A 14,568-nucleotide genomic window follows, 5' to 3' on the forward strand; every position below is an offset into this window, starting at 1 on the left:
AAGTGAACGCCGTACACAAGTTATAACACTCACGGTGTACTTGTTCCCCCTTAGACTAAAATCAGCAGTAATGATAAGTAATATATTGCTAGTTGTAAGATTTAATAATTGAAAACAAGTTATAGAAAGTGGCTGCTTGATACTGGTATTAGGGTGGACATGAGAGGTCAATATCGTCTGTTATGTTTTGTAGGCTGAGATATATTTTTAATGTAGAATAATAAAATTAGTAATGTGTCTATGAGTTATATGATAGATGCTTCACCGATATGAGCTCTAGTGGTGCCGCTCCTTACAAAAAGTTAGGATTACATTCTAGAATGCTCATGAAAGAGGAACAACCACAAGGCCATATAGTGCTCAATAAATTATAGAACTTCTCGTTGACAGAAGAGGTACGTGTCTATGCGGTATATATGATTCTTTAACACAGTAGTAAGTTTAAAGCTATAATTACATGTAACTTTTATAGAATTTTCAGATAGTTGTATTAAATAAATATTTAATTTGAAAGAGACCTTTATGTGTGTATATTAATCTTATGGATATTTCGGCGGTATGTTTTTTTACATTTTTATTTTTGTAACTCTATTTTACAAACAAAGTGGAGGATTGTTGATAGTTTGTTTAAGAAAAAGTGCCTTGTCACTTATAGAAAAGAAATGAGTATGTGGGCCAGTATATAAATGGAAGGGTTCTAACCTTATAATTAATATCATGGGTTAGGCGAACTAGACACTATTATACCTAAGTGGGGGTGCGTGATTTTGGTTCTGTTAGCATACTTGCACACTCACATATCAAAATCGGCACTAATCAACATTTATCATTATCATCACAAATTTTAATATGAGGACTTTTTTTAGCCAGTTGTTAGGTCTCTTATGGCCTTTGAGAGGTTGTATCTTTTTAGAAGTTATAACATTCAGGATATAAAATATTTTTATTAGTATTATTATTTATATCTGAATTTCCGTTTATATTTTGAAACGGTATCTGTTCAATATGCAACGTTTTCTGAGCAAATGATTGTATCTGTTCTAAACATTGTTATAAATCCGTCGTTTCCACCTCAATACTTTTTCCTTCTCGATCTTCTTGTCTCAAAAAATACAGTCACTCTTTTTAATTGTTTCTCCTTTGAGAGTACTTGGAGAAATACCATAACTATTATTTGGTATTCTCGTTTGAAACGTTGTTGTATCTTGGAGGATTTTCACTAGTAAACATAAGTATCATTTTGGGGCAAATAATTCCTTAAAAGACAGCCTCAAAATCTAATTCCATTTTTCCCAATTGATATTTTACCAACATATTTGGATACCAAGAAACCGTGTTTGGTCTTACGATTCTGCATTCATCCGTGTTGTTTAGTTAAAGATTAGGTTATGGTTCCGGCTTTTCCTAGAGATTTTCTGGGGTCCAGTCAAACAACACCTGGCCCTCAAAGTCAATTGTAGATTATGAAATGGCTCCAAGGCCTAGAGCTGATAATGTTGTGTTATGAACCCTGCAATCCTTCCAACTTTAGAATTCAATTTTCAAAACCTACGTCAAGCTCAGAATTTGAAATCGCTACAAGTTCTTCGAAAGGTTAGTCAGTTGAATGTAACCTCCCTCGAAGTTGCTTAGACTTTGATCATTCAAAAGATAACTAATTGTTTGAGTGCAATCTTCCCAGTGGTGGCCATCAAGTCCCTGTCACGGAGAAAAAAGACTTGTGATTCATACAGAAAATGCCACACCATCTAACCTGGACGCGCTTATTCGAAATACAAGTCAACTGATTCTCAGAGGTTCACTTGAATACTATGAACACAACTCCTTGCATGAACTTGAATGTCCTTCCTATCGGTTAACAAAACCGATATATATCCTTCAATTGCGTTAAATTCCGTAAACGGCTCAAGCTGGAGACATTAATTTAATACCTCCGGTGGAGAGCTTACAGCAATTGCTTCATCCATTAGGTCCAGTGCTTTGCCTTCACTCCATAATTGCCATGCCTATAAGAGAGAACCCTGTCAAAATATTGCAGGGAACTAATAATAGCGATTAAGGTTGGAATTTGGCACTTCGTAGGAAAGTAGATTGAGATGTTGGCCCTGGTCATATGTGGCTGCGTTCTTTTTCCCGCTAACGATCTCCAGCAGCAACACTCTGAAGCTATAGACATCGGACAGCTTGGAAAATATTCTGCCCATGGCGTACTATGGAGACACATAGCCACTGAAGTTAAGCTAACAAGTTATGTACTCTTTCATTGTATTGAAGGACAATGGGCATGAAACATGCATAAACTGAGAGGTTCCTTCTGGTAAGTCGATCATTTCTGTCTGCTTGAAAAGATTGATCAATAAAGTGATAGTTTAAATAGGACTAGAGAGCTTACAGTGTGCCAACAATTTTTGTGAGTGTTCAACAAAGTAGAAAGTTAAAACGAGGAAGAGAAATCAAATTTATCCTGATTCACAGTTAATTTCGGGCCACATCCAGTGGACGATTCGATTATAATTAGCATATTCCACCACTCTATTACAACTCTCAATTATAGGAGAAATAGATTACATATTACAATAACTATTAAAGGACTTAAGCTCAAATTACAAATAGAGTACGGGCCTAAACTATGACTTCGGTGTCTTCTTATCGATGAGTACCGTGAAGAACACCCCAACATGAACCTTGAACAAATTCTAATCGTATCTTAAAAGTCTGTTTTGATTGTGCTGGCGGGACTTCTAGCTCTAACCCTAATCAAAACTTGTGTCACCTTGACATCAACGTAGATTTCATGTTTTGTAACCCCCCAAAAAATTAGTTGGTCAATTGTCCAAATTTTGAAATTTGGCAATATATAAATGAACTCTTGTGTTTTTTTTTTAAGTCCGGCTTTGACCTAAAGCAGCCCATACTGAACAGAACTGATTTGCGCAAATTATTTGCGATTTAGGGCTAGGCCATCGATCGAACCCAAAAAATTTACCCCCGATCTATTTGGGCCAGGTCAAAAAATCGCTCTAATCATATACCTATATTATTTTTTTATCAGAAATATACATAAGTTTATATATTCACCGGCTAATATATTAGTATGCGTTTGCTTCTTGACATTGGGAGCTCGAGTTAGTCGATGTGTACCATTGAGCGACCACATAAATCACCTCTTCGACAGAGGGGCATCGACCAGACCATGACACTGATGAGAGAAATCCTTAGAGATAAAGACACAAATGATCCCTGAATTTTAGCCGAATATGCAATGTGGTATCTAAAATTTTAATTTGTTCAATTTGGTCGTTAAAACTTACCACAATGTGCAATGTGGCATATGAACTTTTGATACATGCTCAATTTAGTTCTCGGACTATATGAAAATGTTCAATATTGCCCTTCTATCAATTCAAGCTCGGGGACAACACTGAATATTTTCATATAGTTTAGAGATGAAATTGAACATGCACGGAAAGTTTAGAGATCGCATGAAACTATTTAAAAATTTTGGGACGACATTTCACATTTTGCTAAAGTCCATGGACTATATTGAGTAAATTAAAAGTTTAAGGATCACATTGTATATTGGGGCAAAGTTCAAGGACTATTTGTATCATTTTCCCAAAACTTAAGTTGTATCTAGGTCTGCTCATCCAAGACAATAGGAACCGTTGATCATGTGTCCACGTGATCAAAGATCGTACTGATCCACATGCACTCGGACGAACCCCTCGCTCCCGCGTTTCCCAATTCATCTCCTTTGTTTTGTAATTTAGTCAAGAGATGGGCGATGGTTTCCTCCCATGTCGATCTCGACGACTTCAAATGTTGAAAGCCATATGGTTGCCATGACAAACGAAGTTCGGCCGAAAGAACGCCTTCTGATGTGGCTAAATGATTCGCTGAGTCAAGTCTCTTGGACGTCGAGAATTGCACGACTACGTCTTCAGAGGTTCGTTTGATTCTTGGAATTTGAGTGATGGTGCTTTCTCTATAGTGGTGCATAGAAATGAAGCAATCCTCGTTGTTTTTCTGGCTTTTTGGCAAAAGGGTTCAATAAAAATTGTGAAATGTAGTCACCAGTGATGATCCTAACAGGATTGTAGAAGTGTTTTCCGATTCGATAATGCACTTGAAGTGAACTAGTGGTGTTTGCAGGGTGGTTCTGCTTGAACCATCTGTGCTAGTTTATCTATTTGTGTCCTTAATGTCATCAAAGTTAAGTTTAGGTTTTCGATTCCATCTGTTTCTGCGGATGCAATAACACTAGTTTCATGTTCAAGGAAGCCAGATCTGATGCTGGTTCCTAGCAAAAGGGTGACTCTGGACTCTTGACTATTTCAGTTTAAGGGTGACATGGCATTGTTTTGGATCACTAGCTGACATTAGCCTTCCATTTTCGAGCAAAGCTTCTCTAAAGTGAATTCTTCAGTCATTCAAGCTTTTGGCCACTTTCTGTTTTCTTTTCTCTTCTTGGATAACTCAGAATTACTTCATGGCTGCAAGGCATGAATATAACCGCCATAGGCATAGATAACTCTTATTATCAAACTTGGTCTCCTTCATGATACCAACGGTTCTGGCTATTCTGGGCCCCTGCTTTACAGCTTTAATCCATTTAAAAGTGGAGCAGTTCATTCAATCTTTAATTTGGGGAAAAGTACATTAGAAGAGCCATAACTTTTGTACGACGTTCATTTGAGTGCCATAACTTTCAAAACGTTTACTCAAGTGCCATAACTTTCAAAAATGGTTCACTTGAGTGCCATGTTGACGTGGCAGCCGGAAAGCCGACGTGACACGCCGAAAAAGTTACTGTAGCTCGTGCGGAAAGCCGACGTGGCACGCCGAAAAGTTGCTGTAGCACACCGGAAAACCGACGTGGCACGCCGGAAAAGTTACTGTAGCACTCAAGTGAATGATTTTGCTCCGATCTAGCACTCAAGTGAATGATTTTTTAAAGTTATGGCACTTAAGTGAACGTTTTGAAAGTTATGACACTCAAATGAACGCCGTACACAAGTTATGGCAATTATAGTGTATTTTTCCCCAAAAAATGTTATTAGTGTTGTTACTTATATCTGAATTTACTGTTTATATTTTTAAACAGTATTTGTTCAATGGCCTTACCAAATAAACACTAATGCCTTCGAAAATAACACCAAAATCTACACATATTTGTCTTAGACGTGAGAATGTGAGACAATCGATTCAAAATGGTATCATAACAATTGTCTATGTCAGGTCAAGTGAAAATCTGACTAATCACTTTACAAAGGCCTTACCAAAAGTGAGGGTAAAGATTACCTCAAAAGAAATATGCTGAAACAATTAGACTAAAATCAGAAATAATGATAACCCAACCAATACTAATATATTGCTAGTTGTAAGATTTAATGATTAAAAACAAGTTATAGAAAGTGGTTGTTTGATACCGATATTAGCACGGATATGAGATGTTAGTATTATCTGTTATGTTTTGTAGGATGAGTTATATTTTTAATGTAGTTTAATAAAATTAGTAATGTGTCTATTAGTTATATGGTAGATGCTTCACCTATATGAGCTCTAGTAGCGCCGCTCCTTACGGAAGTTAGGGTTGCATTCTAGAGAGCTAATGAAAAAAGAATAACTACAAGGCCATATAGTGTTCAATAAATTATAGAACTTCTCGTTGAAATAAGAGGTAAGTGTATATGTGGCATATCTGGTTTTTTATCAAAGTAGTAAGTTTAAAGCTATAGTTACATGTAACTTTCAATACATGTATTAAATAAATATTTAACTTGAAAGAGACCTTTATGTATGTATATTAATCCTATGGATATTTCGGTTGTAATTTTTTTTTTTTTTTGTTTGTAAATCTGTTTTACAAACAAAGTAGAGGATTTTTTATAGTTTGTCCAAGAAAAAGTGCCTTGTCACTTATAGAAAAAAAATGAGTATGTGGACCGATGTATAAATGGAAGGGTTCTAGCCTTATAATTAAAGATCATGGGTTAGGCGAACTTGACTCTAATATACCGAGCGGGGATGCGCGATTTTGGTACAATTAGCGCACTTGCACGCTCGCAGAGTAAAATTAGCACTAATCAACGATTATCATTATCATTATAAATTTTAATATGAGCGCTTTTTTTAGCCCGATATTAGGTGTCTTATAGCCTTTGAGAGGTTGTACCTTTTTAGAAGTTATAACATTCGGGAGATCAAAAAATAGGGAAAAGTACACTAGAAGTGCCATAACTTTTGTACGACGTTCACTTGAGTGCCATAACTTTCAAAACGTTCACTTAAGTGCCATAACTTTCAAAAATCGTTCACTTGAGTGCCATGCTGACGAGGACACCGGAAAAGCTGATGTGGTAGCCGAAAAACTGACATGGCACGCAGGAAAAGTTACCGTAGCACGCCGAAAAGCTGACGTGGCATGCTGGAAAAGTTACTATAGCACTCAAGTAAACGATGTTACTCCGATGTAGCACTCAAGTAAACGATTTTTGAAAGTTATGGCACTTAAGTGAACATTTTGAAAGTTATGGCACTTCTAGTGTATTTTTCCCCAAAAAATGTTATAATGTTATTACTTATATCTGAATTTACCGTTTATATTTTAAATAGTATCTGTTCAATATGCAACGATTTCAAAGCAAATGATTGTATCTGTTCTAAACACTGTTATATGTTCATCGTTTCCATCTCAATACTTCTCACTTCTCGATTTTCTTGTCTAAAAAAATACAGCCACTATTTTCGATTATTTCCTCTTTGAGAGTTTTTAGAGAAATACCATAACTGTTATTTAGTATTCTCGCTTGAGACGTTGTTGTATGTTGGAGGATTTTCCACTTGTAAACATTAATATCGTTCCGGGCAAATAATTCCTTAAAAGACAGCCTCAAAATCTAATTCCATTTTTCCCGATTAATATTTCACCAACAGATTTGGATACCAGGAAACCGTGTTTTGTCTTAGGATTCTGCATTCATCCGTATTGTTTAGTTAAAGATTAGGTTATGGTTCCGGCTTTTCCTAGAGATTTCCTGGGGTCCAGTCAAACAACACCTGGCCCTCAAAGTCAATTGTAGATTATGAAATGGCTCCAAGGCCTAGAGCTGATAACGATTTGTTCAAAACCCTGCCATCCAGCCAACTTTAGAATTCATTTTTTAAACGTAGGTCAAGCTCAGAATTTGAAATGGCCAAAAGTTCTTCGAAAGGTTGGTCAGTCTAATGTAACCTCCCGGAATTTGCTTAGTCTTTGATCATTCAAAAGATAACTAATTGTTTGAGTGCAATCTTCCCAGTGGTGGCCATCAAGTCCCTGTCATGGGGAAAAAAGACTTATGACTCGTACAGAAAACGCCACTCCATCTAACCTGGACGCGCTTATCCGAAATACAAGTCAACTGATTCTGAGAGGTTCACTTGAATACTATGAACACGACTCCTTGCATGAACTTGAATAAAGACAATTAATGGTGTGCATATGCTACTTCAATTTGGAAAAGGCCACAAGAAATGTTGATAACCATCTTCCTTCAACCATAGAGTTTGTGATGGTGTTTGTGGGCTTAAGTACACTACAAGTGCCATAAGTTGTGTACGGCGCTCACTTTAGTGTCAAAACTTTCAAATCAATCACTTTAATGCTAAGCTTTTGTAACTTCGATCACTTAAGTGCCAACTTCTTTTAAAAACGATCACTTTAGTGCCAAAGCTAACATGGCTTGCCGAAAATTCGACATGTGCTATTTTTTATTAATATTTGAGATGACGTGGCTTAGTGAATTTGACACTAAAGTGATCATTTTTTAAAAATATTGGCACTTAAATGATCGTTTTTAAAAAAAGTTGGCACTTAAGTGATCGTTTTGAAAGTTTTGACACTGAAGTGATCGAAGTTACAAAAACTTAGCACTAAAGTGATCGATTTGAAAGTTTTGGCACTAAAGTGAGCGTCGTACACAACTTATGGCACTTGGGGTGTACTTAAGCCGTGTTTGTGGGACAAGATGCATTCCCACTGCGACTTGATATCAGGACTTGGAATTTGACTTTTATAGGTGAATGTAGGCGGTCTCGGCTGAGGAATTTGTGATTCACGGTTAATATCAGAACTACGGATAACATGCTGGGTCGGTCCGTCGTGTGGTTCTGCACACAAAGAAGTCCTACCTGAATGCATCTCATCGCTTCTGATGGCGAACAGGCATGAACAATCGCTTTATCTGTTAGGTCTAGTCCTCTATCTTCACTCCACAACTGCCATGCCTGTAACAATTAGAGAGCTTAGGACGCATAAATGGCCGAAGATATTATAGAACATCACTTGAGACTGTATACCTCGCACTTACATAGGAAAGAAGATTGAAATGCTGACCACAGTAGTATAAGGTCGTGCTTTTTTTGCCAGTGACAATCTCAAGTAGCAACACTCCAAAGCTATAGACATCGGATTTCTCAGAAAATATCCCTCCCATGGCATACTCAGGAGACATATATCCTCTGCAATTGATTTGGTCATGTTAATCACTCAGGTTGTAGAGTTTCTAATTGAACTGAATTCCAGCAACAAGGCTTGAAAGCTTACAGTGTTCCAACAACTTTGTGAGTATTTAGCAAAACTTGAGTGCCTTCGAAGATCCGTGCCAGCCCAAAGTCCGAAATTTTTGGGTTCATCTTCTCATCCAATAGAATATTGCTTGCCTTCAAATCTCGATGGATAACTCAAAGGCAAGAATCTCGATGGAGATACATAAGCCCACACGCGATCCCTCGAACAATCTGGAAACGTATATCCCAGTCCAGTTCTGCTTTCCTTCTTGAATCTAAGAAAGGAAGAAAACAAAAAGATCTCATAACTTCAAGTACTACAAAAATATATATTTTCTCCATCAGCTCAAGCATGACTTGAAGAGATGAGACCAACCAAAGAGAAAGGAATCTAAGCTTTTGTTTGACAAGTATTCATATACTAAATTTTTTTCTTCTCCTTCAATGCAGCAACCCATGAGTCTGATCAGATTTTGATGCTGAAGCTTTGATATTAGAATGATCTCATTCTTAAACTCCTCCATGCCTTGGCCTGAGCTACTGGAAAGTCTTTTGACAGCTATCTCCTTTCCATCATTCAGCTTTCCCTGCTTCCGAACTCATAGAAGCATCAGACCTCGGATAATGGCGTAAAATTTTACTAAACGAACATTTTAGAGAAGGCTTTTACCATATAAACGGGGCCAAACCCGCCTTGGCCAAGTTTGTTTATTGCATCAAAGTTGTTTGTCGCCAGAAGTTACTTAAACTGAACATTGTCAATTCGGATGCATGGCCTCGCTTCAGCTGATCTTTCCATGCATTTCCATGTGACATATATACGGTGAGTCAAGAGCCTTAGGGATTTTGGTAATGTTTCTAGAGTAATTTTGATGTGAAGCTAAGCATTAGATGAGAATTATTCATACCTCTTTTGCAAGCTCTCCACTTGCAGAGACTGAAAATAGCAGCTCCTACGAACACGATGCCAACCCCAGTAGTTACGCTGATGATAAGTTTTGTTTGTATCGACTTGCCTGACATGACAAAAGAATTGTGAGATATGTTATACTGTTCAAATGGCACTTGTTGTGGTGAAACCTCTTATACCTGTATTGTCATGTGCGACCCGAATGTATACATCTTTCCCAGCTGTTGAAAACTCCTACATATCGATCAGATCTTTAGCCCAGTCCAAGCACCCTATCGTGCCAACATAAGAATATGCCAAGCATGTCACGCCCCGACTCTCGAGCTCGCGACATCCCTACCTTACTCGCCTCGGGTCATGAATGATAGCGTCCCAGGTAGGCTATTGACCTACGAAAATTTCGACGCATGCGGAACGTGCAAATCTCCCGGACAATCAAAACAGCGGGATAGTATAGCAGGAAAATTAACACAATCAATTCACAAAACATAACTTCATTCAAAAGCCAAAACAGACGAATCTTAACCTCTCGAGCGACAGTCAATATATACAACCCCATTCTTCGGGGTGGCTCACTAAGACCTCCAAAAGACACGAGGTCGGGTAAGGTTAATCCCTCGTCTATTCCCAAAAATCCTACCACAATCTTCTTGGTTCAACGTCCACGACCTCCATTATTGCCTGAAAATTGTTAACCACGACGAGGTGAGAAATTAATCTCGGTAAGCCAACGCCTAAGCCCGATTAGGACGTTGATTCGCTCGAACACCCTAAAAAGCAATCACATCAGAACGTAACAGATATTTCAACCACATGCAAGCTTACCCTCCGGACCACACGTAATGCAATGCGGACTCGACTCAATAGTCAATCAACCAAATCAATTCAACCCACTACAAAGCATCACAGCACTTGCATGCACAGGACATCACACGTAGTCCATTTATTACCGGATCCGACCCGTAGGTCCCGCACACTAGTCGGTTGGTGCTCTTCCGCGCGATCGGGCATCGTCCTTTACTTCGGGCGACGGCGTCTGATAGTCCATGTGACTCCGCTCGATCAACCGGAAGACAATGATTGTCGACACAGCACGGAGCTAATAGGAATCCTAAAAAGGTTTCAGCCCATCACAAGCTGCGACCGGCAAACGTACAGCCGTAAGACAATGACCGACGTGCATCCAGCAACCGGAAGACAATGATTGTCGGGACCGATCGACCGTAAGACAATGATCGTCAGAATTATCCCATTATATGACCACTCGTGCACTTCGACAACCAGCCAGTTCTTTCCTTGGATTTAGGTCGAATGTTCATACTTGCATGTTCAAATACTTCGCCTAAGGCCGTTTTCGTGCAAAAACATGCAATTTTATCTTATACGTGATCACATGAATGCGTAATTTATATTGACTGACAAACCAAGCAATTTGGGGTGATTAACCTCTAATCGGACCCCCACGACATTCAATAGCCAAACCGGCACTCACAACCAACAATTCAATAATCCCATTAGTCAATTGTAGCCGATCGATTATTAATCTCAATTTCAATTCCAATTGCGCACTCATCTCTGACCTATCGCTCACTCGCGATCAGTCAATTCAATCGATCAAATCAATCAATTCTACTAAGCAATTAGCCACGGACAACCTAGCTAATTGACTAATCTTAACTAATTACGGTCATTTAGCCTAAACCACGTTTCTATCTAATCCAACTGTAATTAAACTACATAAACACCCTAATTAGCTAATTAATCTATTCCGAACGTAATTAGTGGCCTAACCAAAAGTTAGAGGCTAACTCACAATAAAATTAGCTCGGGCGGTCTCAACTCGAGCGGTGGCGACATGAACTCGGCTCGGCCCAACGACGACGACGACTCACGGCCCGATCCACTTAAGCTCCAGGCTTCCAATTCGGTCAAAGTTGGCCCGAAGACTCGGCGACACTCCGGGAGAGTGGTACGAGGCTCGAGGGCGCCGGCCGGCAATGAACGATGTCGGCGAGAGGCAAAACAAGTAGAACAGTGACTTTGGGGGCTGTTTTGGGTGGTCTCGGGCGTCCAAATGCTAGGGGAAAGGTTCGTCCTGGGTTGGGGGGCTCGCAAGGTGGCCGGAGGTGGTGCTAGTGGTGGCCGGAGGCGGCGTAAGGCGGCGGAGCAGCAGCTTGCAGAATCGGGCATGAAACAGGGGACTCGGGGACAGAACGGGGCAGGTTGTTCCGAGGTGGTTCGCAGCCTCTACCGGCGACGAGTGGTTTGCACTAGCCTTGAGGGATAAGAGAGGGGTGTGGGTGGTTGTTGGGGCGGTCGGCGAGCGGGGGAGGGGCGGCGGAGACGGCAAAGCAGCTTCAAGACTCCGCAACAGGGGATCGGCTATAGAACGGGGCACAACGACCCGTGAGGCTTGCTCGCGGCGGTCCGAAGGGACACGACGGTGGTCAATGGCTCTGAAGGCGACGTAGCATGGCGAGGGTCTCGGTTCGGGTGGTGACGTCGCGCGGCGGCCCGAGTAAAAGTAGAGTAGGCGCAGTTCGAGGGTGAGCAGAACGGAGCACGGGACGTCGAGCTTCCTCGAGCTCGTCGGACTGCAGATGGCGAAGGTGCAATAGCGGTGGAGTGGTGGTGGTGTCGGATGATGGCTGGCTGCGGGGCGGAGGCGTTCGGCGGTGGAATCACAAGCCAACGATGGAGAGGGAGCTTCGATGGGGTGGTCTTCGCGCAAGAACAGGGAAGAAGAAGACCAGAGAGAGAGAGAGAGAGAGAGATGGCTGAGTTGGTCGGTGGGTGGCAGATTTGACCGAGGTGGGGCCCACCAGTCCACTCACCATTAAAACATTTGTCTCACATGCATTATTGGTGGGGCAAAATGGTAATCCGACAAATCAGGACCGAACGGATTTTTGGCTCAACCGATTGTGAATAAAATTTGGATTTTCACGGGGCTAGGTTCGGAAAAGTTTAGCCGCGAGGATTAAAAATCCTAAGTCACGGCGACTACGATTTCGAGACCCAATCGAAATCGAACGATTTTTCGGGAATCGTCCAAAATCCGTCACTTTCATCCTTGAGATCCAAAATTTGTACTGACTAAAATTCAATTTTTCTCCTTTTTATTGAATTTGGGCAATCCAAATTTCCCGGGCATCACAACTCTCCCCACCTTATGAAATTTCGTCTCCGAAATTACAATACGATCACGATTCTTCAAAAAGATACGGATAGCTACTCTTCATAACTTCCTCGTTCTCCCATGTAGCACCTTTAGTCCCATGGTGTTGCCAAACCACCTTGACTAACTGAATCGTCTTACTCCGGAGTACTTTCTCTTTCCTATCCATGATTCTGACCGGACGTTCCACGTACGCAGCTCGCTCATCTAGCTCGATTTCTTCATAACTCAGCACATGAGCGGGGTCCGGTTCATACTTTCTTAACATCGACATGTGGAATACATTATGTACTTGAGCCGGTCTCGGCGGCGGTGCAAGACGATATGCCAGATTTCCAATCCGCTCCAAAATCTTGAAAGGGCCAACATATCTAGGGCTCAACTTTCCTCTCTTGCCAAAACGAGATGTCCCTCTCATAGGCGACACTTTCGGAAAAACATGATCGCCCACTTGGAATTCCAGAGGTCTACGCCTCCTATCTGCATAGCTCTTCCGGCGACTACGAGCAGTCCTCGGTCCGTCTCTGATGACCTTGACAGCTTCCATAGATTGTTGTACTAACTCGGGACCGGTTATTTTCCTTTCGCCTACTTCGTCCCAACAAACCGGCGTACGGCACGCTCTACAATACAACGCTTCAAATGGCGCCATCTTGATACTCTGCTGAAAACCGTTATTGTAGGCGAACTCAACTAGATGCAAATGCTCTTCCCAATTGCCTTTGAAATCCAAGATACATGTTCTCAACATATCCTCCACATGCTGTATCGTCCTTTCCGACTCACCATCTGTCTGCGGATGATAGGCCGTACTAAATCGTAGCTTCGTTCCTAAAGCGGTCCGCAGACTCTTCCAAAATGTGGCAGTAAACTTGGGATCACAACCCGAGGTGATCGTCACCGGTACTCCATGCGATCTCACGATGTGCCTCACATACGGTTCCGCATATCTGTCCAAGGTGAAGTCTTTTCTTACGGGAATGAAGTGCGCCGACTCCGTCAATCTGTCGACTCCAACCCCTATCGAATCATGTCCTCTCTGACTTCTTGGCAATCCCATCACGAAGTCCATCGTGATATGCTCCCATTTACATTCCGGGATCTCCAAAGGCTGCAACAGTCCTCCAAGTTTACAGTGTTGTGCCTTGACCCGCCGACAGATGAAACACTTAGCCACATGCTTGGCTATATCCGCTTTCATGCCGTTCCACCAGTAGTGTTGCTTCAAATTCTGATACATTGTCGTACTACCCGGATGGATACTATAACTGCTACGATGTGCCTCCGATAAGATATCCTCCCTTAGACTTTCATCGACTAGCACAACTAGACGTCCTCTAAACTTCAGTATCCCATCCTCAGCCACTTGAAAGTCGACCCTTCGTTTAGCCGAGTCTTCTTGAAGAATCTTCTGAACAGTGGGATCCGTCAACTGCAGGGTCTTAATTCTGGTCCGCACTTCTGGCTCAATTCTCAATGTAGCCACTAGACTCGACAGACGACTTATCTTTAACTTAAAGTCTGAGTCTCTCACCTGCTCAAGCAAACGCCATTCACTCACACATGATTGAGTAATCGCTGATTTTCTACTCGGGGCATTTGCAACCTTATTTGCCTTACCCGGATGATACAATATCTCGCAATCATAATCCTTGAGTAGCTCCATCCATCGACGCTGCCTCATATTCAACTCTTTCTGAGAAAACAGATACTTTAGGCTCTGATGATCGGTATACACCTGAAAACTTTCTCCGATCGGATAATGCCTCCAAATCTTCGGGGCAAACACGACCGCAGCCAACTCTAGGTTGTGCATTAGATAGTTCAACTCGTGGGGTCTCAACCGGCGAGACACATACGCTACTACCCTTCCATGTTACATTAGCACGCAACCTAGACCTCTGAGAGACGCGTCACTATAGATCTCGAA

The 14,568-nt window shown here is 41.2% G+C and overlaps 1 pseudogene; it reads right to left on the minus strand.

The window, feature by feature from the left end:
* Positions 1-1,575: 1,575 nt before the first annotated feature.
* Positions 1,576-13,878, minus strand: LOC115727424 (annotated as a pseudogene).
* Positions 13,879-14,568: the final 690 nt, after the last annotated feature.

Source organism: Rhodamnia argentea, chromosome 3 (genome assembly GCF_020921035.1).
Source record: "Rhodamnia argentea isolate NSW1041297 chromosome 3, ASM2092103v1, whole genome shotgun sequence".
Lineage (NCBI taxonomy): Eukaryota > Viridiplantae > Streptophyta > Magnoliopsida > Myrtales > Myrtaceae > Rhodamnia > Rhodamnia argentea.